The sequence below is a fragment of the Pinus tabuliformis genome, chromosome Q, assembly GCF_031772625.1.
Source record: "Pinus tabuliformis cultivar Carrire ecotype Pingquan chromosome Q, CPIR1, whole genome shotgun sequence".
NCBI lineage: Eukaryota > Viridiplantae > Streptophyta > Pinopsida > Pinales > Pinaceae > Pinus > Pinus tabuliformis.
The window spans coordinates 1,150,521,110-1,150,547,030 of record NC_142296.1 but is presented as its reverse complement, the minus strand read 5'-3'; the positions used below and the strand labels follow the sequence as shown (position 1 = coordinate 1,150,547,030).

Here is a 25,921-nt window from a genome sequence, read left to right as displayed (position 1 = left end):
TTGAATCACAAATTCAATGAGATGAACTACAACAAGGGAATCAATATTTTGGAATGGTTCTTGTTCAGAATAATTTTATATTTGAGATTGATTCCCATCAACAACCAACACATAACCAAATCAATAATGCTAGTTTAGGAGCATATTCGAATGAAGATGGGGTTTGTCATAAATAATTTTAGCTTTCACTTCCTAAGCTCATTATCAGGCCTTGGGAGGAATTCATAAACAACAAGAACAAAGATGGTTTTAAGTATTAAGAATATGCGGATTTTTACATCCCAGACTAATCCAAATCAAATTAGTTTCATAGTGTAAGGTTTATTTAGGAAATATCGTCTTCATCTACTCCACTTTCATATCAAATTCAATATGCCAAAATTATTATTGGGTTGGCTACCTAAAAGCTCAATGTTCCAACTTTCATGGTTGTAGGCATTGTGGAAAACAAACTCATCATTAAAATGAATGTTTCAAGGACAAGACTCAAAAAAGAGCAAATATTGACCTTCGATGGATCCTTTCTTGGTAGTGGTCTTCAATAGCCAAAAAGATATATTAGTCATACCATATATTGCATTCTCAATTATTTACACATCTTGTAGTTGAGATATTTTCATCTTCTTACATTACATTTGACAAGGGGGAGTTAATAGTCAACTACTAGTTTCAAAGGCATATCAAGCGATCCTAACTCATAGCCATAACAAAAGTCTACAACTAGATCCAAGTCAGATTTATAGACAAACAGAGACTCATGTTGCATGAGCATGATTTGGTTTGTGCTCCTTCTTAAACCACCACTTGGTTGAAGACTTAATACTTCTAATAGAAAAAAGTTTGTGGTTATATCTAAACCATCATCAAGGAATATTTCTATTTAGTAGAAAAAATTATCTTCTAGATAGATTTAGAATTGTTTCAAGAACTTCTTTGAACCAATTTCTAGAGTTGGTGATCAACCTTAAACCACATCAAGCAGAATAATGATGCTTCCACTGTCATTTTTGGTTTATGGTCTTTCTTAGATCACCACTAATAGAATTCTTCAGCTTATACTACCCTTATGGTTTGTGGTCATCCTTAAACCACCATATTCAAAGAGAACATCTATCCATTCAATGTTATTCACTTTTATACTTTAAATATCTTCATGGACTCATGTACACCTTTTGATAATAAGAGGAGGAATGTTGGAAAAGTAATCCATTGGGCTTGAAAACTTGTAGAAAGGATCCATCCTTAAAATTTTAACACCAAAACTTGAATCCACCGCTAATAGATTATTATTTCCAACATGAATCATTTTTTGTAGTTGCCACTCTGTTTGAATTCCGAAAATGAAAACATCAATATCAGACGAACCCTGGTAATAGAATACCTTGTTTCGATGATTTTCAACTCATATTTTTAATACTCATTGCATCATCCGAGTCCAGTTCATATGTCGACCGTCTAATATCCCTCTCTAATTTCCGTACATAATTGTGAGAGAGGAGATCATCATGATTATTAGGACCACGATGTCTCTAAATAGCTTTCATACTCTTTTGCATTATGCTCTCTACAGAAAATCCTGCATATAGCATTGATGTCATCCTAAAGCTCCTCTGAGATGTAGGGAGCATACATGAACCATGTTCCAATGGCCTTGTCATCAAGCGGTCTATGGAAAGGAGAACCAAACTTATCGACATTCTTTCATTGGTTGTATATGATAAGGGCAACAAATGGTTGAGAATATAAGTGTTTCATAATTAAATGACACAAACAATCTCTCTTTGTATGTGGTCATCCAACACTTTTTCTTTGACAATTTAATGCACTTTCTTCTAGGCCAAAATAGCTCTATTTCTAGTTGCTTTCGAAGCACTAATGAAATCTTTCACACTACCACTAACAAATTTGCATCATAACCCTAGCCACTTTCTCTTTCCAGAAGGTGCGTTTCAGCTCCAGAACCTGATATTGAAAATGGTGATGGAACCCCTCCTATAACTACTCTCCTGAACAACTCAAAATCTATATCATACGGTTCTACTCTCTTGTTTCCAACACCCACACTGCATGTTGCATCAACCTCCTATTTGCCAGAGTTGAAGCTTCCTAACACATCCTTACCTACACTATTTCCTGTCTTCTCATAATCATCAAATAGGAGAGGGGCTTTGGAAATGAAATCCCAGAATTTATCAGTTTCATGCCCTTCCTCAAAAATAACAATTGGATCCTCAGTTATTTCATATCCTACAACCCGCAAAGTAGCAGCCTTTCCCATCCATTACATTACAGAATCACAATTTTTTCCAATCCACACATAAATTGCAGATGGTATGTGTACAATAAAAGCACCTTTGGAATCCAAAGCATCGGCACGAGGTTTACTGACTGCATTTGCAACTAAATGTAAAGAATCATATGAAGAATGAGATGCCATTATATACATCCTTAGCAAAGGCCTAGGACTCATCGGAGCTTCATGTACCCTTTTCTAGCACTGTAATACTCGGCAAGCAAAACCCATGTTCGGATTTGTGATACCACAGGCCATTTTAACATACTGAAATGCAACTTCAAAACTTTAACATTTTCTCCACATGAGATATGCAATTACCAAGGAGGTTGACCAGGACACTCCTTGGCAGCAATGCACAAGAACTCTGCCACTTAGTTCTCTAACCTCCTCAAAATAATCAAACACATCATACATAATAATTGTGATGTCTTCATAAGGGCTATATTGCAACCACTATGTCTTGTACACCAAATTTGACTTAAAATATTCTAGACAAACAAAGCCAAAACAATTCAATATGTGAGTTATGCCATTCCCACAGAGAACCTCTCTATTTCTGGCAACAGCTTCACTTCCCAGATAGATGTTTTCTGCAACCCTTGAACATTCCTTACTGAAGAAAGCATGTTTGTCCCTCTTCAACTGTGACTTTTTTGGTAGATTATTTCGTTGAACTGATCCTAAGTCAAGTTTAATGCTTGAGCTATTTATTTTCCTACATTTCTCGTGGCCCCCAGGTGTTGTAGGATTTGGCCATTCTACAAATGTAATCGGATCTTGCTTTAGGCCATTTTTCCAAGCACCTTCTCGTGATTGATAGAGATTGCAATGGTGGAAGGGATGACCTGGCTTTACAATTTTGTTATGATCGAGGTGTTAGTGGAGTCTCTCGCAATATGTTGTCATTCCTCTTGGTTGAATGCGGAGGAGGAGGTTTTAACCTCTCAAAATTAATGGTACCCTCTCTTGGTAAAACAATCTTAGTGGACTACATGGAAGATCTGCAAATTTTTTTACTGACTCCAGGAATTTGGCAACCTCCCTTAGTATCCGCATCTGCACCTTCACTAAACATGGCACATTCTTCTATGAAACTAGCAGAATGATTTCTTTTTTTATCTTGGTTACCGGAGAACATATAGACAATGCTTCTTGATCCTGAGTTTTGTTTCTTGTCACAGCTTATCAATTGCACAGACTCTGATGGATTGGAATCATCATAGGAAAATTTTGCAGAATGATCGATATAATAGTCGAGTAAAACCATACTCGATGGAATTAACCAAACTAGGAACACTTTGCATGAGCAAACATATGTTTATTGGATTCGTGTTTGTCTTATATAACCCTGGACATTCAACTCTTATGAAACCATATGATTATCACTTCGCAGTCCCTTTCTTGACATCCAACAAAACAAACCGTAGCCATGAGAAATATGGTTATGCGTGCCTCATATGGATGGGAAAACATGTGTTTATAGGATTTGTGTTTGTCTTCTATAACCCTGAACATTCAATTCTTATGAAACCATACGATTATCACTTCGCAGTCCCTTTCTTGACATCCAACAAAACAGACTGCAGCCATGAGAAATATGGTTATGTGTGCCTCATATGGATGGGCAAACATGTGTTTATAGGATTCGTGTTTGTCAGCACCACTAGAGAAATGCATGAATCTGTAAGTCAGTTAAAATTTTTAAAACAAATAACTGTGCAAAGTGCAGACTGATACAGATAAATAGCTCATCTCATCAGAGGATATTGCATTAATATTTCAATAACAAAAGACTGCATAAAATAGCATCACAGTGGTTATGATTACCGAATTGTAGCAAAACTTACTTTTGAATCTTTAGGGCGGAACTTGTATCTAATTATTTGTCAATTTGTAAATGGTTTGAAATTTTTGTAGTGACGTAACATTCATTTTCTTTGTGTCTCTCCATCCAGTCATCTACTTTCACTTTTCAGAGACATTTCTGACTGTAAACCAAAGATCTGGTGAAGTATAGCTACCATAATATCTGTATATATATATATATATATATATATATATATATATATATATATATATTTCACGCTGAACCTTGTGTCACTTACCATTGAGGCCAACTAAAGAGAGCATCTGATGTCTACTAGGTTCATCTGTTTTACAAAGGAAAGAAGGTTTACCTCATCAAATAGGAGCTTGTCAAAGTAATGTTTGGACAAAAGGTTATCTAGAATATGGGTGAGATTATTCCAAACATTAAACTATTGTAAATTGATTCCAAACACCAAAATTCCAAAAACAAGAATTGGTAATAAGACTTGCTTTCATATTACTTATGTGTTCTTACTCTAGAAATACATAATTAGTAAATATCATCCTATTTCTCTTTATCGATCATTCATGTTCTCCTAATTTCTTATTGAACGGTCTCTCAACAATTATAACACAAATGAATTAGTAGCTTTGTATATTGTAGCACACTATCAGGATTAAACATAACCGTAGACAGTTGATATAAGAACGATTAAAAGAAAAGGAAAATAAATAAATAAATAATGTATGTGAGTTAGCTAAGAGTGGACAAGTCCCAAGTTGGATTAATGAGTCTTTCATATCATATTGATATTTGAACAATTCAAAATGGTGAGGACACGAAGAAATCAAGGTCAAGGAGAGTCATCATAAGGACCTCCTACAAATAACCCATTACCTTTACTAGAGTTGGCTCTCATCTTTCATTCCTTAGAAGCAATTAATGAGACCTTAAAAGGGCGCAAAAAAAATGAAGTGGAAGTGGAGCATCCTCCATTAGGGTTAGGGAATCTCAAGGGATCAAGAGGCTCTGATAGAGGACCTCCAATTGAGGAAATTACTAGGGAGCTCCAAAAGATTAATCTCCTAGATTTTGCAAGAGGTCATGCCAGCGAACATGCAGAAGCCTAGTTAGAAGGAATGAGAAGGTGCTTCGCACTAAGGGATTATAATTCCAATTCAAAAGATAAAATAGTGATATTCCAACTCAGAGATAGTGCTCTAAATCAGTGGGGTAACTTAGAGCGTCAACTAAACCTCACTTCAGCCACAGTTACTTGGGAGTTATTTGAGGAGAGATTCAGGAAAAAGTACCTACTAGCTTATTATGAAGAATAATAGGTAGGAGCCTTCCATGCCTTGGTACAAGGAAATCGTACGGTAGAAGAATATGAAATTAGATTCATGGAATTGGTCAAGTATGTCTCCTACATGGATAATTACCAACGCCAAGCAGATCATTTTATTTATAGATTGAACCCTAAGATTAGGGAAATGGTGTGGATGTGGAAACCATCCTCGGTTGCAGAAGCTGTGGAACAGGCTCGTTATGTCGAAGAACACTTATACTTCAAGGGTTGAAAGAAAATCATTTTTCCACGGCAGCCAAGGTTTATGGGCAAGACCCCTCACACCTTCCCCAGGGGAGGAGGATTGAGGCCACCACCATATGGAAATAGGGTTGTACCCAGAGCATCAACAGTGGGGATTTCAATGGTTGCTAGTGCAGCTTCACCTGCAGCTTCAAGGGCGTGTGCAAATCAAGGTCATACGGGAGGAGAAACAAGTAGGGGCAGGGGTCCCAATGGAAGGAACCCTTTCCAAAGAACTCCACAACATTCAGTTCAAGCTCTATCGTGCATCACTTTTTGGGGATGTGGGGGACCTCATTACTAGCATGACTGCCCTAAGTTACAAGATGGTAACAACCGTACAAAAGGAAAAACACCAATGGGGGGGGCAAGTAGCCACCATCAAATATATGCAGTAGTTGATAACCAACAAGTTGAACACCACTCTGCCATGGTAGAAACCTCAGGTATGATAAACAAAGTAAAAGTTAAAATTTTGTTTGATTTTGGTGCTACAGATAGTTTCATTTCACCAGTTTCATTAGAAAAATGTGGGTTGGCAGCTTGTGATCATGATGACTTTAAGAAAGTTTGGATAGCTTCGGGGATAAAGTAAGCAGTAGGACCTAGTGTTTACCAATGCCAGGTAAACCCTGAGGTGTGTATGACTAAGTTGAAGGCATACATGACAACATTTGGGACGTATGATGTAATTATTGGAATGGACTGGCTAGAAGCTCAACGAGCTTTGGTGGACTGTTTCAAGAAGAAGGTGACTTGTTTAGATGATGAAGGTAGGCCAATTGAGATTTTTGGAATTAAGAGAGGAGTGTCACTATGATTCATATCCATAATGAAGGTAAAAAATTGTCTTCGACAAGGTTGTAAGCTATTTTTGGTTGAGGTTGTGAGTGACCAGAAAGGACCCTCCCTAGATCAACACCAAATTTTGTTAGAATTCAAGGATGTTTTTTCTAAGGAATTGCCTGGATTACCTCCTGTAAGGGAGATTGATTTCACAATCGACCTAAAACCTGGTGCAGAACCAATATCTAAGACACCCTATAGGATGACAACTCCAAAAACTTGTGAGTTGCAGATGCAGTTAAAAGAGCTCTTAGACTTGGGATTTATCAGACCTAGTATTTCACCTTGGGGTGCATCAGTGATATTTGTCAAGAAGAAGGATGGTTCCATACAACTATGCATAGATTATAGCGACCTGAATAAAGCCACAATAAATAATAGGTACCCAATACCTTGAATAGATGACCTATTTGATCAAATGAAGGGAGCAACAGTTTTCTCAAAGATCGATCTATGATCTGGATACCACCAACTCAGGATTAAGGAATAATACATCTCAAAAACTACATTTCAAACTTGGTTTGGGCACTATGAGTTCGTAGTTGTTCCATTTGGTTTGAGCAATGCACCAGAGGTATTCATGAGTCTCATGAATGGTGTGTTTAGGAAGTATTTTGACCAATTTTTCCAAGTCTTTCTAGATGACATTCTTGTGTATTCCAAGAATGAAAAGGAGCATGAGAAGCACCTAAGGGTTGTATTGATTGGCTTAAGGGAAAGTCAATTATATGGAAAATTTTCAAAATGTTCCTTCTTTTAGATGAAGGTTCATTACCTTGGGCACATCATTTCAGGAGAAGGGATTTCAGTTGACCCAAAAAAGGTAAAGGCAATAATGGATTGGCTAGTAGTAAAAAATGCTCATGAGATACGTAGTTTCATGGGGCTAGTAGGGTATTATCACAAGTTTGTGGAAGATTTTTCGAGGATTGCAAAACCCATCACCACATTACAGCTAAAAGGGGCCAGGTATGAATGGGCATATGAATGTGACACTGTATTCATAGAACTAAAGAATTTACTAACTAGTGCATCGATCCTTCGAGTACCGGACATGGAAAAAGACTTCACCATCTGCACTAATGCTTCGAAGAAAGAATTGGGTGCAATATTGATGCAAGAAGGTGAAGTAATAGGTTATGGATCTAGAAAATTGAACAAACACGAAGATTTGTATGCTAACCATGGCTTAGAATTAGCAGCAATGATGTTTGCTTTGAAACTGCGGAGACACTACTTCATTGGGAGAAGATTTGAGTTAAGAACAGATCATCAAATCCTGAAGCATATCTTCACTCAAAGGGATTTGAATGTTGTTGGGTTGTGTTATATCCTTTCCATGACTAGCCCACATAGTTAGCCAGAGGAGTTAGAGGGGCGGTGGAGCACCCCCTTCATTGCGCCGATTTTGTAGTAGGGGGAGGCGTCATAGGGGGTTTGAGGTGTACCCATAACCCCACTTTATGGGGTATGGGGTAGTGCCCCAGAAAAATTTGGTTTTGGACCCTATGTTAGGTTGGGCAGACCCACCTATGGTTTTGTGCATGATTTTTGCACATGTTTTTTGGATGCGATGGTTTTCAGTCCTTGGTATTGGACGCGATGGTTTTCGGTCCATGGTATTGGATGCTTCGACATGTATAAATATGTATTATTACATTGAAAGGAACATAATGAAAAATCAAGCTGGTAGTCTCGATTTTGGGATCCAGGGGAAAATATCTGGGTATATGGGTTTTATGTGTTCTGCTCTCGTATTATTTATTTTCTGTGTTTTAGAATTCATATGCATCTAATTTATGTACGAGATTAAAACCTAAATTTGGTATCAGAGCAGATTTGGCTTCAAGGGGTCGCCTTTGTTGCTAAGGGGTTTAGCTCGGGCCTATGGTAGACCGTGTTTAGTGGGAGATCTGCGAGATTGATTCTGGTGGTGAAAGAAGATGGTGAGCAGTGGAAAGATAGAGATCGAGAAATTTAATGGTCGAAGTTTTGAGTTGTGGAAACTCAAGATGAAGGATCTGTTGGTGGATAAAGATCAGTGGATCGCGGTAGATCCAAGTACTAAACCAACAGGAGTGTCTGATGAAGAATGGAAGAATTTGGATCGGAAGGCAAAGAGCACAATACAATTGTGTGTCTCAGATTCAGTATTGCTGAATGTATCAGGGGAAGCTACGACGAAGGATTTGTGGGACAAGTTAGGGACTTTGTACCATTCTAAGTCTCTGGTGAATAAATTTTTCCTGCGAAAAAAGTTGTATAACCTGAGGATGAAATATGGAGACTCGGTGACAGAGCATCTGAATGCATTTAATACTGTAGTAAGTCAGTTAGCATCTATTGATATTAAAATTTTAGATGAAGATAAGTGCATTAGTTTGTTGTGTTCTCTACCAGATTCGTGGAATACTCTGGTTATTGCAATAGGTAGCAATGCAATTGCCTTGCAGTTTGATGAAATAGTCTCATCCTTATTGGCAGAGGAAATGAGACGAAAAAATATGGAGAGCCGGAATGGTGATGCCTTGTCTGTACAAGGACGGTCCCAGAACAAAAATAAAAATAAGTCATCAAGTGGGAGATCTAAATCTAGAGGGAGATCTAAATCTCCAGGAAAACCTATAAAGGTGGTGTGCTGGAAATGCAGAAAGGAAGGGCACTTCAAAAGGGACTTTAAATCTAAAGCTCCTAACAAAGGAAAGGGATCTGATGATGCTCCTTCTGTAGAGGAAAAAACCACCTCGGATGAAGGTGGGGATGTGTACTTAGCTTCTTCAAGTACACATCTAGATCATGAGACATGGTTGATTGACTCAAGTGCATCATTTCACTTCACTCCCCATAGAGAGTGGTTCTAAAAGTATGAGAAATATGATGGTGGTGATGTATTCTTAGGGGATAATAGGAAGGTTATAATTGTTGTTCGTAGAAAAGTAAAGTTGAAATTGCAAGGTGGAAGAGTTAGAACACTTCCAGGTGTTCTGCATATTCCTGCATTGACAAGAAATTCTATTTTTGTAAGTAAGCTGGATGATGCAGGTGTAAAAATAGTGTTCGAGAAGGATACCTGCAAGATGGTTCGGGAGCACTGGTATTGATGCGGGGAGTTTAGATTGGAACTCTGTACAAGCTGCAAGGTAGCATTGTTATTGATGGGTGCAATAGTTCTATGGTTCCTGAAAGTGGAGCAGAAAATCTAGTGGTCTCTGGAGAGAAGACCATGCTGTAGCATCAATGGTTTTGACATACTGGAGAGAAGGGCCTTCGAATACTTCATGGTAAAGGTATGGTAGAAGGTATGAGTAATAGCTCTTTGGATTTTTATTTTTCTGAAAATTGTATATATGGGAAGCAAAATCGGGTGAGTTTCCCCTCTGGTAGTAAGAGGGTGAAACAAATATTAGAGCTTGTGCATAGTGATGTGTTTGGACCTGTGAAGGTTCCATCACTGGGTAAGTTTGTGTACTATGTATCATTTATATATGACTTCTCAAGGAATACATGGATATATTTCCTTAAGAAGAAATTTGAAGTGTTTGACAGGTTAAAAGAATTTAAGGATCTGGTGGAAAACCAGATAGAGAAGAAGATAAAGGTACTGAGGATAGATAATGGTGGGGAGTTTTGCACCAAGGAATTTGAAGAATTCTGTCAGAAGTGTGGTATAGTACGACAGAAGACTACTCCATATACACCTCAGCAAAATGGAGCTGCATAAAGAATGAATAAGATGTTGATGGAAAGGGCAAGAAGTATACTGAGTGGTGCCGGGTTAGGACAAGAATTTTGGGCAGAGGCGGTGGATACTGCATGTTACCTGGTCAATAGGTCACCTTCATCAGCATTGGAGGATAAGATTCCACAAGAGGTATAGACTGGCAAGAAACCCTCTCTTTCACATCTGAGGGTATTTGGATGTGATGCATATGTACATGTTCCGAAGGAGAAAAGAACCAAGTTGGATAATAAATCTGAAAAGTGCATCTTTATTGGGTATAAGGATGGTTTAAATGGTTATAAGCTTTGGAACCCAATAACAAGGAAGGTTATGTACAGTCGAGATGTGGTTTTCAGAGAGGTGAAAGATGTTATTAAACATGAATTCCAACCAAAGGACCCTGAGAAGATAGAGTTTGAGCTAAAGGAGGAAGAATCAAACTCTACAGTAGAGGAGGAATCAAAAGATGAAGAGCCACAAACTCCGGTTGTGAGAAGATCAGTTTGAGAAATAAGGTAGCCAGAAAGGTATAGTCCATCTGCTTTCTGTTCAAATTTTTCTTTGTCTATTACTGATGATGATCCCAGAATTGTGAAGGAAGCAGTGGATTCAGAGGATGGAAAACTCTGGAAAGAGGCCATGGTTGATGAAATGGCATCTTTGCACAAAAATGAGGCTTGGGATATGGTGGAGTTGCCGGCTGGAAGGAAATCCATACGCAGCAAATGGGCATTCAAAAAGAAGACAAATGCAGAAGGAAAAGTGGAGAAATATAAAGCTCGATCGGTAGAAAAAGGTTATTCTCAGGTGCCAGGAATTGATTTTGGTGATATTTTTTCTCCTATTGCCAAGGTAACTTCTATTAGATTACTTTTATCTGTTGCCGCTGCTTTTGATTTTGAGGTAGAACACATGGATGTCAAGATAGGATTTCTTCACGAGGATCTGGAAGAGGAGATCTACATGAAGCAAGCTGAAGGCTTTGTGGTGAAGGGTAAGAAAGAATTGGTATGCAAGTTAAAGAAGTCTCTGTATGGGTTAAAACAGTCACCAAGGATGTGGTATCAGAAATTTGATACATTTATACGGGGACTTGGATTCACCAGAAGAAAAGCAGATCACTGTGTGTATTTTACATTAATTGGTGACAGTGTTATTTATCTAGTCTTGTATGTGGATGATATGTTGTTGGTTGGAATGACAAATAAGTTATCCAGGATTTGAAGACCCAATTGTCCTCCAAATTTGACATGAAAGATCTTGGTGCTGCAAACTATATTTTGGGCATGGAAATTAAAAGAGATCGGGCAAAGAGGAAGCTCTAGTTGAACCAAAGGAAGTATGTCGAGACAATACTACAAAGGTTTAATATGCAGGATAGTAAACCCGTGAAGGTTACTATTCCTGTAGCTGTGAGGTTATCTGCTGAACAGTGTCCCAAGACACAAGAAGAGGAAGAGGACATGTTCTGTGTTCCATATGCAAGTGTAGTCGATAGCCTGATGTATGCAATGGTCTGTACTAGACTAGACATTGCACATGTAGTGGGATTATTGAGCAGGTTTATGTCAAAACCAAGCAAGGAGCACTGGACAATAGTGAAGTGGGTTTTCAGGTATTTGCGTGGCACTAGTGATTATGGTTTGTGCTACCAAGGAAGACCAGGATTGGATAGAGTGTTGGATATTCATGGCTTTGTTGACGCAGACTGGGTTGGAGATCTGGATCATAGAAGATCTGCAAGTGGGTATGTGTTTAACCTATTTGGAGGTGCAGTCAATTGGATGAGTAAGAAAAAATCTGTAGTGGCACTATTAACTACAGAGGCAGACTACATGGCAGCCACTCAAGCAAGCAAGGAAGCAGTTTGGTTGCAAAGATTGTGTTCAAGTATGGGGTTAGTATATGAAGCTATAAAGATAGACTGTGATAGCCAAAGTGCAATTTTCTTGGAAAAGAACCCTGCATATCATTCAAAGACAAAGCACATTGATGTTCAGTATCACTTTGTGAGGGATATGATAGAAGACAAAAAGATGTTGCTGGTAAAGGTGGACACTTTGAAGAATGTTGCAGATGCATTGATAAAATCTATGAGCTCTGAGAAGTTCTCTTGGTGTAGAGAAACAATGGGCGTTTCAGGGCTGGAAAAATGACTAAGCTCTCTTTTGGCCCCCTGTGGAAAGAAAACAACAAGTCGGAGAATGTTGGGTTGTGTTATATTCTTTCCACAGCAAGCCCATGTAGTTCAGCAGGGGGGGTGGAGCACCCCCTTTGCTATGCTAATTGTGTAGTCGGGGGGGGGTTCACAGGGCGTTTGAGGTGTACTCATAACCCCACTTAATGGGGTCCACGGCAGCACCCTGGAAAATTTTGGTTTTTGACCCAGTGTTAGGTTGGGTGGACCCACCTATGGTTTTGTGCATGATTTTTGCACATGTTTTTTGGACGCAATGGTTTTCAGTCCATGGTATTGGATGCGATGGTTTTTGGTCCATGGTATTGGATGCTTCGGCATGTATAAATATGTATTATTACATTGAAAGGAACATAATGAAAAATCAAGCTGGTAGTCCCGGTTTTGGGATCCAGGGGAAAATCTCTATGTATATGTGTTTTATGTGTTAGGCTCTCGCATTATTTATTTTCTGTGTTTTAGAATTCATATGCAGGTAATTTCTGTACGGGGTTAAAACCTACAAATGATAGACAAAGGCAGTGGAGCGAATTCATGAGTGAGTATGATTTTGAGATCTCATACATCAAGGGAAAGGAGAATCTGGTGGCTGATGCACTAAATAGGAGACCACAAACTTTCTCCCTAGTAGCCTTAAAGGTAAATTTGAGGGAACGTGTGTTGGAGAAAATTTTTGAAGATGGTTGGTATCTAAAGGTTATCTTAGCACTCCAGAGTTGGAAGCAAATAGACCCAAAGTTTGAGGGATATGTCCTTGAACGAGATGGACTATTGAGATTTCAAGGGAGAATGTACATACCTAAAGAAGGGGGTATAAGAAGGACCATCCTCGAAGAGTCACATAGAGCACTCTATTGTGCACATCGTGGAGTAAAGAAGATGTATGTAGACACGAAGAAACTCTTCCTTTGGGTAGGCACGAAGCACAACATAGTCCAATTGGTCACCAAATGTCTTAAATGTCAACGCGTGAAGGCTGATCATCACCATCCAGCAGGACTCCTAAAACCACATGACATCCCTATGTCTAAATGGGAGGTAATTTCCATGGATTTTGTTGTGGGTTTGCCACTCACTTCAAAGAGGCACAATGCTATATTGGTTATAGTTGATAAATTGACCAAAATTTCCCATTTCATTCCAGTAAGAGACACTTATGATGTTACTGATGTGGCACGAGTGTTTATAAGTGAAGTTATTCGACTACACGGGTTACCCGCAAAGATCATTTCTGATAGAGACTCTCGATTTACATCTAGGTTTTGGACAAGTTTGCAGTCAGCACTGGGGACTCAGTTGAACCTAAGCACTGCATGTCATCTAGAAACAGATGGGTAGACTGAAAGAGTAAATCAGGTTATGGAAGAAATTCTTAGGATGTACCTCATGGATAATCAGACTCAGTGGGAAAGGTACTTACCATTGGTAGAGTTTGCCTATAATAACAGTTACTGCAGTTCAATCGGGATGCCTCCTTATCAAGATCTCTATGGAAGGGATTGTAGGACGCCGTTGAGTTGGAAAAATTTGGAGGACCGAGTAATAGTTGGGCCAGAATTAGTTCAAGAAATGGAGGAATAGGTAAAGTAGATTCAATAAAGGTGAAAGGAAGCGCAAGATAGATAGAAGAGTTATGTTGATTCACATAGGATTGATCGTAGTTATGAAGTAGGGGATGAAGTTTTTATTTGTATCTGACCCAACAAAAGCACCATTCTGTTTGGGAAGGGGACAAAGTTGTCACCTCAGTTCATAGGACCTTTTAGGATCAAGGAGAATATTGGATCAGTTTCCTATCATCTTGTACTTCCACCCCATTTGCATAAAACTAATGATGTTTTTCATGTATCTATTTTACGAAATTATGTTTCTGATGAATCTCACAAACTAGATTAGAGGGAAATGTAGGTCTCGGACATGGGAACCATAGTGGTTGAACCATTATGCATATTGGACCGTAGAGCTTGGTAGCTCAGATGTTGCATGGTGGACTAGGTTAAGGTCCATTGGGACAAGTATAGCTCAAGATCTGCTACCTGGGAGGATGCAGAGACTATACGTTGTGACTACCCCTCACTTTTTGAGCATTTGTGATGCCCATTTTGACTTAGATAGCTACCTATGATGAGGCTTTATTTTACGTTTCCATGTTATTTATTTATGAACGCTATGTAATATTGATGCATTTAGTTGGACATGTGAAATTACTTATATGAATCATTAGATGGATTTGTTATTGATGATGGAAATGTTTGATGTATGGCCTAATGTATGACTTACTCGGTGATGAATTATTTAGCGCATGACTTATCAGAATTATGGTTGTTTCATGTATGGCTCAAATGGATATGATTTATTTAATGCATGACTTAGTGAAATTATGATTTATTTCCAGTATGAATTGCAAGATGGACACGTGGATACTAGACTTAATAACATGGTGTTTAAGCTCACTTATCTATATATCTTGTTGTGATATAAATGCATGGATGAGAGCTAACCCGCAGATTGGAAAGAACTATATGATAGCCAAGATCTAGTCTTCCATTGTGGGAAGGTCGAGATATCTCAGGGGGGAAGGTATACTGCACATTGTTCTATTACATTTTGCATCTACTGGATATGCACTCTTATGACATGGGTAAAATGTGAATGACAGGTGGCAAGGCTACCCGACTGGATTATTCAATGACAAGTATCCAACCAGCACTGTAGTGTGGTCCATATTAGGGTGTTGACTATCACTATGAGGAGGGGTGGAGGTATTTCCCACTGAGTAACCTCCAAACCTGGAATCGTGGGAGGGCAGTGGTGGACATGCTCCCCTAGATGTGTGATGACAATTTCCAATTGCTTGTTGGGGAAGTTAGGTCGATATAGTCGATGCTTCCGCCATATTAGTTTTATCAATGGTTAGACTGGTATAGCAAATGCCACTGTATATAGCAGCGAGGGATGGATAGGGTGGGATTGGAAGTAGGTCAGGAAAGATAGGAGGATATAGATTAGTTGGAGACTCTTGATGGAACGCAGTGCCATTGTCTGACTTATACAATTTTACTACTATAACTCTCTCTCTATTTTGTTATGCCTTATTGCCAAACTGCATCGAACTCCTTGTATCTTTTCACTGTAACTTCGGGATGAAGTTTTCTGAAGTAGTGGTGTATGTAATGCCCCACTTAACCTTATCATGCAAATTTCATTAGTGTTTAAATTACCTGGAAATATTGACTTATAATTATCAAGAAATATTGGTAAATACCTACATTAGTGAAACAGTAAATTTATTATTGATATGCATTTTGTTATTTTTCAATTCCCAACTTACCTCCTCAAATTTAAATTTGATAGGATATGGTCTCCTTCCATTTATTCCAATTTAAATATCCATATCCCCAAAATTTCGTCTCATATTTACTTGGGAGAAGACATGGTCCTCTCCAATTAATTACCAAATTATATATTCATATCCCATCCCCAAAATGTCCTCTCAGATTTACTTGGGAGAAGATAAGTCAAATGTAAGGATGAGGGGGTGATTATGACATTAATGAGAGGTGGTTGAGGTGGAGAAGAGAGGGGGGCATAAAAGGGGAAGGATGAGGGGAGGAGGGGGGATCATTGGTCTTGCTTTTGGTTTTGGGTTGGTTGTGGTTTTGGAGGATTTTTTTTAGAGTAATGTGGAGAAGGGAGAAGGTAGAGAAGGAGAGTATTGTTTATCTTGGACACACTGCATCTGGTTGGACTTAGGCTCGGAGGGCTAGGGAATCTGTGGAGGTCTCCTGTGATAGGAAATACTTCCTAGTTGGCTAGGAGGTAAATCCAATCTGTAGTCAAGAGGAGCGTCCCAGCAGGATCAGGAGCTCAATGCCATCTCAACCAGGCTATCAAAAAAAGTATTCCTTTATTCATAGATTACTCATGTAAGTGATTGAAATGAAATTCTCACTATTTAATTGTAGGAATTAAATTTTAAATGGTAAATTATCATCGATTAGATGTTTATTTTTAATTAAATTATTTCCCAATTTATTGTATATGAAATTAGAGAATTTAGTTCTGTTAGAGGACCCTAGGATGGAGCGTCACATTAATTTATGTGCTTTGAATATTGTTTGACTGTGCTTGTAATCTTTTAATCAATTTAATACCGATGAAATAATGTTTACTTCTAGGGTTAATAGAAATAATGAAATTCCCTTTTTGAATATGTCGATGTTTTTCAATATGAAGTTGTCATGTGAAGATAAATCCTTGGTATTTTTCTTATCCTTGTTTGTAAAATGAGACCATCTATCTAAAAAAACTTTTTTCATTTTCTTCATTTGGAATTGTACATAAACTTTTATGCTCAAGCAACTTCCATTATACAGCCTTATTTTCTTTTAAATTCATACATGCCCACACTTTTTAGTTATTTCTCCATTTGGAATTTAATTTGTTTATGTATTATTCAATACTAGGACTATCATATTTTCTTGTAAAATATCTAATGCTTGAAAAACTAATAAATATAACTAGGGTTTAAAAGAAACACTTCTTTAGAATGGATCTCCTTTACATAGTTAGAGTTTGAGCTAGAAAACATAAAATGATTAAAAATTGTATTTCAATTCTCGTATTTGCTATTATGACCCAAAGTATGAAATGCCGTTTTTTTTCTTCCTTTGGATATCATGTCGTTGGTTTGGATGAGAGGTATGCTCTCTATAAAGAGATATCCATTTTATGAAATTCATGGTTGTCACCAGAAAAAACCATAAAAAAAATTGTGTATGTTAAATTTTCGATAATTTTGTTTCCTAAACTTCATTTTGATTTTTTATTTTTTTTTAAATTGGTTATTTTTTTAAGATAAAATAAGTCCTTGGATTAGATTATCCTAATTCTACATGGAAAATTTCAAAAGCTAACTCGAATGTTGTCATCTATTTTTTGTCTAAAAATGATCACAAGAAAAGGAAAAACTTATCAATTTCATACCTAAGGAAGAGATGATATACCATTTGTAGTAAAACTTGAAAGATGTAAGAGAGGATCCACCATAAAAAATTTCAATATAAACTCTTAAACACAAAATATATCCAAGTGATTCACCATAACCAACATAAGAATATAAAGAGAAGAAACTTAATATGGGATAAAACCAATAAGCACTCGTTAGGAAAGGTATCGATTTGCAATCCATGCTTGGTACAAAGCAAGACAATATGAAACACCTCCAATACAATGAGTTTAAAGAAATTCTTATGCAAATTCTTCTGGTATATGGCAAATCTACCTTATTATTATATTACTTCTTTTTCATTACATATAGGGTCAATTCGATTATTATGGCAACTTTACATTTATTATTCCATTGGGTACCTCCTTAAGTACTCAATATTATTTTTCTTGAGTACATTAGGTACTAACATAGCAATTTTATACGTATAACATGCAATAACCATATGTGTTCTTTGTATATGTGAATATAGTAACACTTGCTATTATTTTCCATGTTATGGTAGACAAATGTAACATAGACTATTTCAAAAATATGTATATCTATATTTGTGTTAGATCATAGTGAGATTCAATGGCGAATGCACGAAACTTCTACATATAAATTATGTATGTCAAATTCCACTTGTAACTATAATACATTATGAGATATAAGTTCCACTTATAATTAACAAATATAATTTTTTTTTTTTTTTTTTATATATTATTCTTAAATAAAATTGAATAATAATCTCTTTTAAGAACAAAAATAATGTTTTCAAAACTTCCATAAATTATAGATATATTTTATTTGATCTATTAATATTTCCAATATCAAAATATGATATCATACATTTGATATTCTTATTTTACAAAATATTTTTCCCATACATTTATGCTTTATTTTTGAGTTATTGTTTTAATATTTTAATGAAATGCTAATTAGTATTAATAATTAAAAAAAAAAATTAAAAGAATATATTATTATTATTATTATTTAATTTTTATTAAGTATGTAATTTATAATGTTTTTGATAATTCATAGTAATTTAAATATTAAAATTGATTGACGGAAGGCGGATTGCGGGGGAAACGTGAAAAAGTAGGGTTTGTAGCAGGGTATCAGTGTTGGGCACCATGGAGGGGTAGGAGGGGGGGAGTTCCACTCCCTCCTAAAGTCATGCAGTCTCAAACTGCTTCAAGAAGCCAATGGAAGCTGAAATCGGGAGTATAGACAGAGAAAAACAAGAAAACAGTATATCACAAGGACAAGTAGAAAATAAGGAGGAAGTCAGAAGAGAGAAGTGAATAAGAGGAGGCAGTCAGAAAGCTAACCACAAGAATCTAATAGGACTATGTAAACCTAGGTCAACCATCACACCCTGAGTGGTGTTAAGTGATCCAGCACTACAGGTGCAAGGGATCACATGGCGACTTATGCAGTAATATGAAAATTTATGGGGATATGGCCAACGAAGAACACTTTGCATGCATGGATAAAGAACAATTGGAAACCTAAGGGAGAAATAAATCTACACCTTGGATCCAAGGGTTTCTTCACAGTAATGTTCACAGACTTAGAGGATAAAGACAAAGTGTTCAAAGGAGGACCATACTTCTATGCTGCTGTAGGCCTCTATATGCGGCCATGGGTGAGGAATTTTGTCCTGGAACAAGAGACATTTGCATCAGTGCCGGTATGGATAAGACTGTACTCCCTACCTTTATATTATTGGTTACCAGAATCCTTAAAATCCATAGGCAATAAACTCGGGTGTTTTTTAAAAATATCAGATGCCACACTACGCAAAAAATATACCTCCTTTGCCCGAATATGCATAGAAATGTACCATTCTGGAGCTCTTCCGGATGAAATCATTCTAGAAGTATATGATGAAGAATGGGTGCGGGCAGTGGATTACAAGAATGTCCCTTTCAGATGTCTCAAATTCCATGAACATGGGCACCTCTTCAGAGAATGCCCTTTAAACAAAATGGAGAGTAGTATTAAAGCCACTTTAGGGAAAGATACTGAAGGATTTACCAAAGTGGAAGGCAGAGGGAAAGGAGGGAGAAAGAACCAAAAGAAACTCAATGAGGAAAAGCAGCCTAGCCATAATAGATTCAAGATATTAGAAGAAGAAGATGGGAACAATGGAGTGAACCAGGTATTGGAGGACAGTCCTGCAAAGAAGGAAAAGGATGACAACATGGAGGATAGACCTGAAAATAACCAACAAAAGGAGGATATGCCAGGCACTATGGAACTTGATAGGGACCATGATATGACCCCAAGCAAAGTGGGAATGGAGGATCATGAGCTGCAAGAAATTCTTGAAAGGGAGCATCTCGATCTAGAAAAGTTCCTGGAGCAAGGAACTGCCAAAGGGGTGGATTCGCTACCTCAAGAGGAGTTTAACAAAGTACAATAGCTCTTCCTCTGGAGATCTCAGGCATAGGGTTCTGGGGTCAAAAGAAACCATGATAGTCAGGACAAGGAAGGGGTAAAAACGATGGAGGCAACTTTGGGACAAGCTCCTAAGAACCCAAGTAGAAAAGAGGAAGAGAAGGAAAGAATGAGCTGTGTTGATAGAGTGTGGAAAACTCATGATCAACTCAAGTAAGATGAAAGACCTTACTAGTTACTCATTTACAAATCTTTCTTAATGAAGCTTACAACATGGAATATTAAGGGTCTAGGAAGTAAAAGGAAACAAAGAAATCTCAGCAGTAGAATGAAAGAAGAAGAACCAAATATAGTGTTTATCTCGGAAGAAAAATGTTCAATAGATAAAATAAGAGATATACATAGCAAATGGCTTCTTAAGTATGAATATCTGGAAGTTAAAGCAGACAACATAGCAGGAGGAATTCTCACGCTTTGGAACCCCTAGAAACTTGGAATCCTAGATGCTAAAGCATTCAAGAACTACCTATCAGTGGTTATCCAACCTTTGGGTGATAAGGAAGTTTATTTGATCATAAATGTCTATGGTCCACAAAAACTTGAAGACAAACTCAGGCTTTTGACCTCAGTGGAGGAGGTAAGAAAAAGATATCCAGTTATCCCTGGATTCTGGGAGGGGACTTTAATATGATTAGATCTCTCTCTCAAAAAAAGGTGGGACCAGTTCACTAGGCAGAGATTCCATAGCATTTCAAAACTTCATAAACAACATGAGGATAGTGGATATAGAGACAAGAAATGGTACCTTCACCTGGAATAATAAGAGGGGAGGGTCTTCTCAAGTTTCCTCTAAACTAGATAGATTAATTAGCTCTGAGGACCTCATCCTCACAGGCCTTGACTTGTCGACTATAATCCTCCCTTTTGGAGGCTCGAACCACTGGGATATTCAACTTGAAGCTTCCTTTATAGGCACTTCGAGAAACAAACCTTGCAGGTTTGAAAACATTTTGCTTACCCATCCTGACTTCATCAACAATATTGAAAAATGGTGGATAGAAGATATGCACGTTCAGGGAACTAAAATGTTCCTTATGCATCAGAGATTGAAACACATCAAACTCAGGCTTAAAGATTGGAATAAGAATGAGTTTGGAAATATCTTCGAAGCCAAAAATGTAGTTGAACAAAAACTACAAGGAATTAACCAGGTCCCCATCACAGATGGCTTCACCGAGGAAAGTAAAATACAAGATGACTCTCATCAACAGGAATGGGAAGGCTTATGCAAGCAAGACGATATCTTCTGGAAATAGAAATCGAGGGTACAATGGATAAAAGAAGGAGAAAGAAATACAAGGTTTTTTCACAAGTCTACCATGGATCATATGTCTCATAAAAGGATTTCAAAACTCAAAGATACTCAAGCAAAACAACTCAACACCCACAAATAAATAGAATCTACTTTGGTTCAACATTTCTAAAGCATAGAAGAGGAGCCTCTCATAGACAGATCACAATTCATCAATGACTTCACAAAGCACATTCCTAAGCTTGTGACAAGAGAAGACAATTATAATGTGAACATGCCAGTGACTGAAGAGGAGGTCAACGAAGTCATCAAAGAGATGCAAGATGGGAAAGCTCCAGGTCCGGATGGTTTCAGTATCTACTTCTTCAAAGTATGTTGGGAAATAGTCAACCAAGATATCCTCGATGTGGTGGAGGACTCGAGGAAAAACAAAACTATTTTGAAGGCGCTCAATACCTCTTTCAGATCTTTGATTCCAAAGCAAGAAAATGCTATGACACCAGATAGATTTAGATCCATAGCATTATGCAATGTGGTGTACAAAATTATTTCCAAAATAATTACAAATGGGCTTAAGCCCCCTCTTCCAACTCTTCTGTCTGAGGAGAAAACTACATATGTGGAACGAAGGTAAATTCTAAATAACATCATTCAAGCTCACGAGGTGGTTCACTCACTCAAGAGCAATAAGTAGGAATGTATGATCATACAACTTGACCTAGAGAGGGCTTATGATAAGCTAAGCTAGGCATACATCAGGAAAGTACTAATAGCATACGACTTTGACCATAACTGGATAAGATGGGTAATGGACCTTGTTGCCACCTCAAGTTTCTCAATCTTGCTAAATGGCTCACCATCCAAAACCTTTAAGCCTTCGAGAGGACTCAAACAAGGAGATCCACTCTCATCCTTCCTCTTTATTCTCATGATGGAATGTTTAGGTAATGCGATCAAATCTTCCAAAGCAAAAGGAAAAATCTAGGGTCCTAAACTCACCCTGAATGGGGATCCCTTGACTCATCAACAATTTGTGGATGACACCATGCTTCAAGGTACACCCATGGTCAAGGAAGCTCTAGCCTTCAAGCAAATCCTGAACGACTTTGCTATGGCTGCAGGTACAAAGGTAAGCCTTACCAAATGTAAGATTTTATTTTTTAATACTGACATTTCTATTTAGAGAAACCTCACCAGAATTCTAGGTATTCAAAGAGATCAACTACCCTCCAAATATTTGGGAATACCTCTAATAGAAAAACCTCTAAGAAAGGCATTTTGGGAGCCAGTTACTAATAAAATCCAGGACAAAATCCGGAAATGGACAAACAAGTCTTTGAATTTAGCAGGAAGGCTAGTGCGTACAAAATTTGTCCTACAAATTATGCCCATCTTCATGTTTTCAGCCTTTCCAACTCCTAAAGGAGTTGTGCAACACATCAGAAATATCCAAAGAGATTTCCTTTGGGGCAAAGGGGAAGATAAAAGGAAATGGGCTTTGGTAGCTTGGAAAAATATCTATAAACCTAACACACGTAGAGATTTGGGACTTTATGACCCTAAAACCATAGGAAAAGTTTTGGAGGAAAAACTATGGTGGAGATGGCTAAAGAAATCAGTTACCCCTTGGGCCAAGGTATGGAAACAAAAATATTCAAATAATTGGCAAGAAAGGGAGCACATTCGAATTTCTGGGCTCATCAAAGGCTCCCACATTTGGAACAAGCTTAGGAGAATAAATCCATTGTTTAGAAACACAGTTTCTGGGAAATCATAGATGGAAACCTAGCTTGGTTTTGGGAGGACAATTGGCAACAGGAACCTAACCTGTTAAGAAAAGAATTTGCCAATCTCAAGAATGATACTGACGAAGAAGGTTTACTCAGGGTAAATGACTTCTGGGATCAGGATAGAAGCGATGGAAAATGGGGAATAAGGAAGAACCTGGTATACAGTGATGACTCCCCTTTAAAGGCCCAGGGAGAAGCTCTTGCAGTTATCTTGGAAGAGAGAAAGATTCTGACATCAACATCTTTAGACCAAATGAGATGGGGAAAAAACAATGAAGGCAACTTTAACCTCAAAGAAGCCAAGGAATATCCCCAGGGCTTGACTTTCCAGGTATGGAAGAAACTATGGCAGAACCAAAACTGGATGAAAATCAAACTGTTCATGTGGTTGGTGCAACATAAAAAAATTCTGACTTGGGAAAACCTTCGGAAAAGAGGTGTAACTAGTCCATCTAAATGCCAACTATGTGAATTACAAGAAGGAACAATGGAATGCCTACTCAACCTCTGCCCATTCACCTCCACCTTTTGGAATTGGGTGGCTTCAATCTTTAGACAAACGGATAGGGACATTTGCAGCATCACCAACACTTTGAGGAATTGGAGGAGAAACTTCTCTGAAAATGAAATAATCAACAAAGCTTGGGCTATGGTTCCAGGCTTTCTAATCTGGGATGTCTAGAAAGAATGCAACAATAGGATCTTCAAGAACAGAATTGGTTCATCCCAGAGCATCATGGCTCAGATCATAAGACAACTCAAAGAGACTGTAGGAACCCTTCTAAAGAAACCCCCTGAGAACCAACCTCAAGACCAGGATGCACAGATACTTCTTCATTTGGGCCTACAGGGCCTTTCCCCCAAGGCATAAACAAGATTGTAAGTCATATAACAGCTGATAAGGACTTCTAGTAACCTCCCTCTCATGGTTTTATGAAATGCAATATAGATGGGGCCTCTAAAGGAAACCTTGGTATGGCTCGTTATGGCAGAGTAATAAGAGATGAAAAGGGTTTCATAAAAGCCATTTTTCATAGTCATTTGGGGAAGGCCACTAATAATATGGCAGAGCTCATGGCCCTTGAGCAATGCCTAGAAATCTTGATGGACTCAAATTTACATAATACCATCATTGAAGTTGATTCTGAATTGATAATTAATTCAGTCAAGAAAATATGCAATGGCTCAACACCAGAAAAAGTGTCAAAACACTGGCGGTTACTGTAGGTCTATCAACCTATTCAATCCCACCTGTGAACCATGAGAACCCTTAGTTTTGTTCATGTGTGCCGAACAACCAACTTGTGAGCGAATATTTTGGCAAACAAAGGAGTACTCTATTCCAAAAGCAATAAAAAATATGACTGGATGGGGACTCCCCAAGGATGATTGCGGGAATATTGTCATAGACAGACGACCTTAGACAGGGAGTACTTTTACAGCATTAGAAATAAGTAGAGTGAAGACTGATGGAAACAGAGGAGTTTTGGTCAACACGGGGAAGTAGCATATGGTAAAGTGTGAGCAAGATGACAGGCACCCGACTAAAGTTTTCCTTTGGTTTTCGGGTGGGAAACTGCACCCTGAACTCTATAATCCTATGGTTTTTGGGTGGGAAACTACATACAGGTTAAGTCTTTGTATGGACCCGAAATGCATTGAATATGGCCTATTAATTCTTTGGGTTGTTTGCGTAGTTAATGTGTGGGCATGTTGATGAGATCGCAGTCATCCTATGGATTTTGGGCAGTAATTTGCAAGACCATTAATTTTCCAAACGGACCCAAAATTCATTTAGGCAGTGACTTATTTATGCTTTGGGTCCGTAAGAGCAATTATGTTACGAGCTAGTTGCATACATCTTTTGCGGTCTCTTGCATTCGGTAGATTTCGGGCAATTAAACTGCTCATGGGTTATCTCTTCATTCAAACCCGAAATAGATTAGAGAGATGGCACATTTTCTTTTTGGGTCTGTTTGAATGGATAAAGGGTAAGCATGGTGACAACCTGATATCGCCTCTTGATCGTTGGATCTTTAAAAGCTGATCGCACGGTCTTCAGGATTTCATGTTCTACGGAGGTTATGAGTGGTTACTTGGCATTGTTTTGTGGGCCTCGGCACGGTTCGTGGGCCTTCGGCACGATTATAAAGGTTTTTTTGTGGCTCGACAGTGAGGATAGAAGGTTTCTATTTCACTAGTTGTCCCAATTGATGCCTCAAGAGTGGGTTGTCCCTTAGTTTCTCCACACGCTTGGATAAGCGATTGTGTGAGCCACAACTCCTTTGTAGCTAGTGCTGCCTTATGTATATTATGTACTTTTTACAGATTAATAAAAGGACCTACTCTCACTTGATCAAAAAAAATTAATATTAAAATTGTTTTAAAAATTGAAAATTTATATTTTATATATAATTAATTTGAATTGTGAGTTTGTTGACTTGGAAAATTAGTGTAAAATTATACACTAATAAATTTTATGTTCAATTTTTATGATTGGTGGAATTGTATAGAAATGGGATTCAAACACAAGTCCAAAGCTAATTACAAATTCCTTCCAGACATTCGAAAAAAAATTATTATTTTTATATATCAATTTAGTTTTATTTTCAGAATATTTTTTTAATTAAGAAATTCAAATATTTAAAATACACCCAAGGCCTCTTTTCTTTATTCACCTATTTCTTTTGAAACTCAGATACAAGATTACAACGACTTTATTATTATTATTTTTCAAATAGATTAAGTACATGATACGCATAAATGAATGATTTATTTTTTCGAAGTGTTTTAACTTTTTGATAAGTCATTATAATAAACTCTGCTAATAGTGGGTTGATTATAATGATGTTGTTTAATAATCAATGCCGTCTTTAAACCTTGTCGATGCCATCCAGCAGAACAGGATTTGTTTGCCTACTCGATGTGGAAATGACTGGATAAGCTTTTGATAATTCCTTATCAA

The 25,921-nt window shown here is 37.6% G+C and overlaps 1 pseudogene; it reads right to left on the bottom strand.

The window, feature by feature from the left end:
• Nucleotides 1-1,918: 1,918 nt before the first annotated feature.
• Nucleotides 1,919-3,563, bottom strand: LOC149223697 (protein-tyrosine-phosphatase MKP1 pseudogene; annotated as a pseudogene).
• Nucleotides 3,564-25,921: the final 22,358 nt, after the last annotated feature.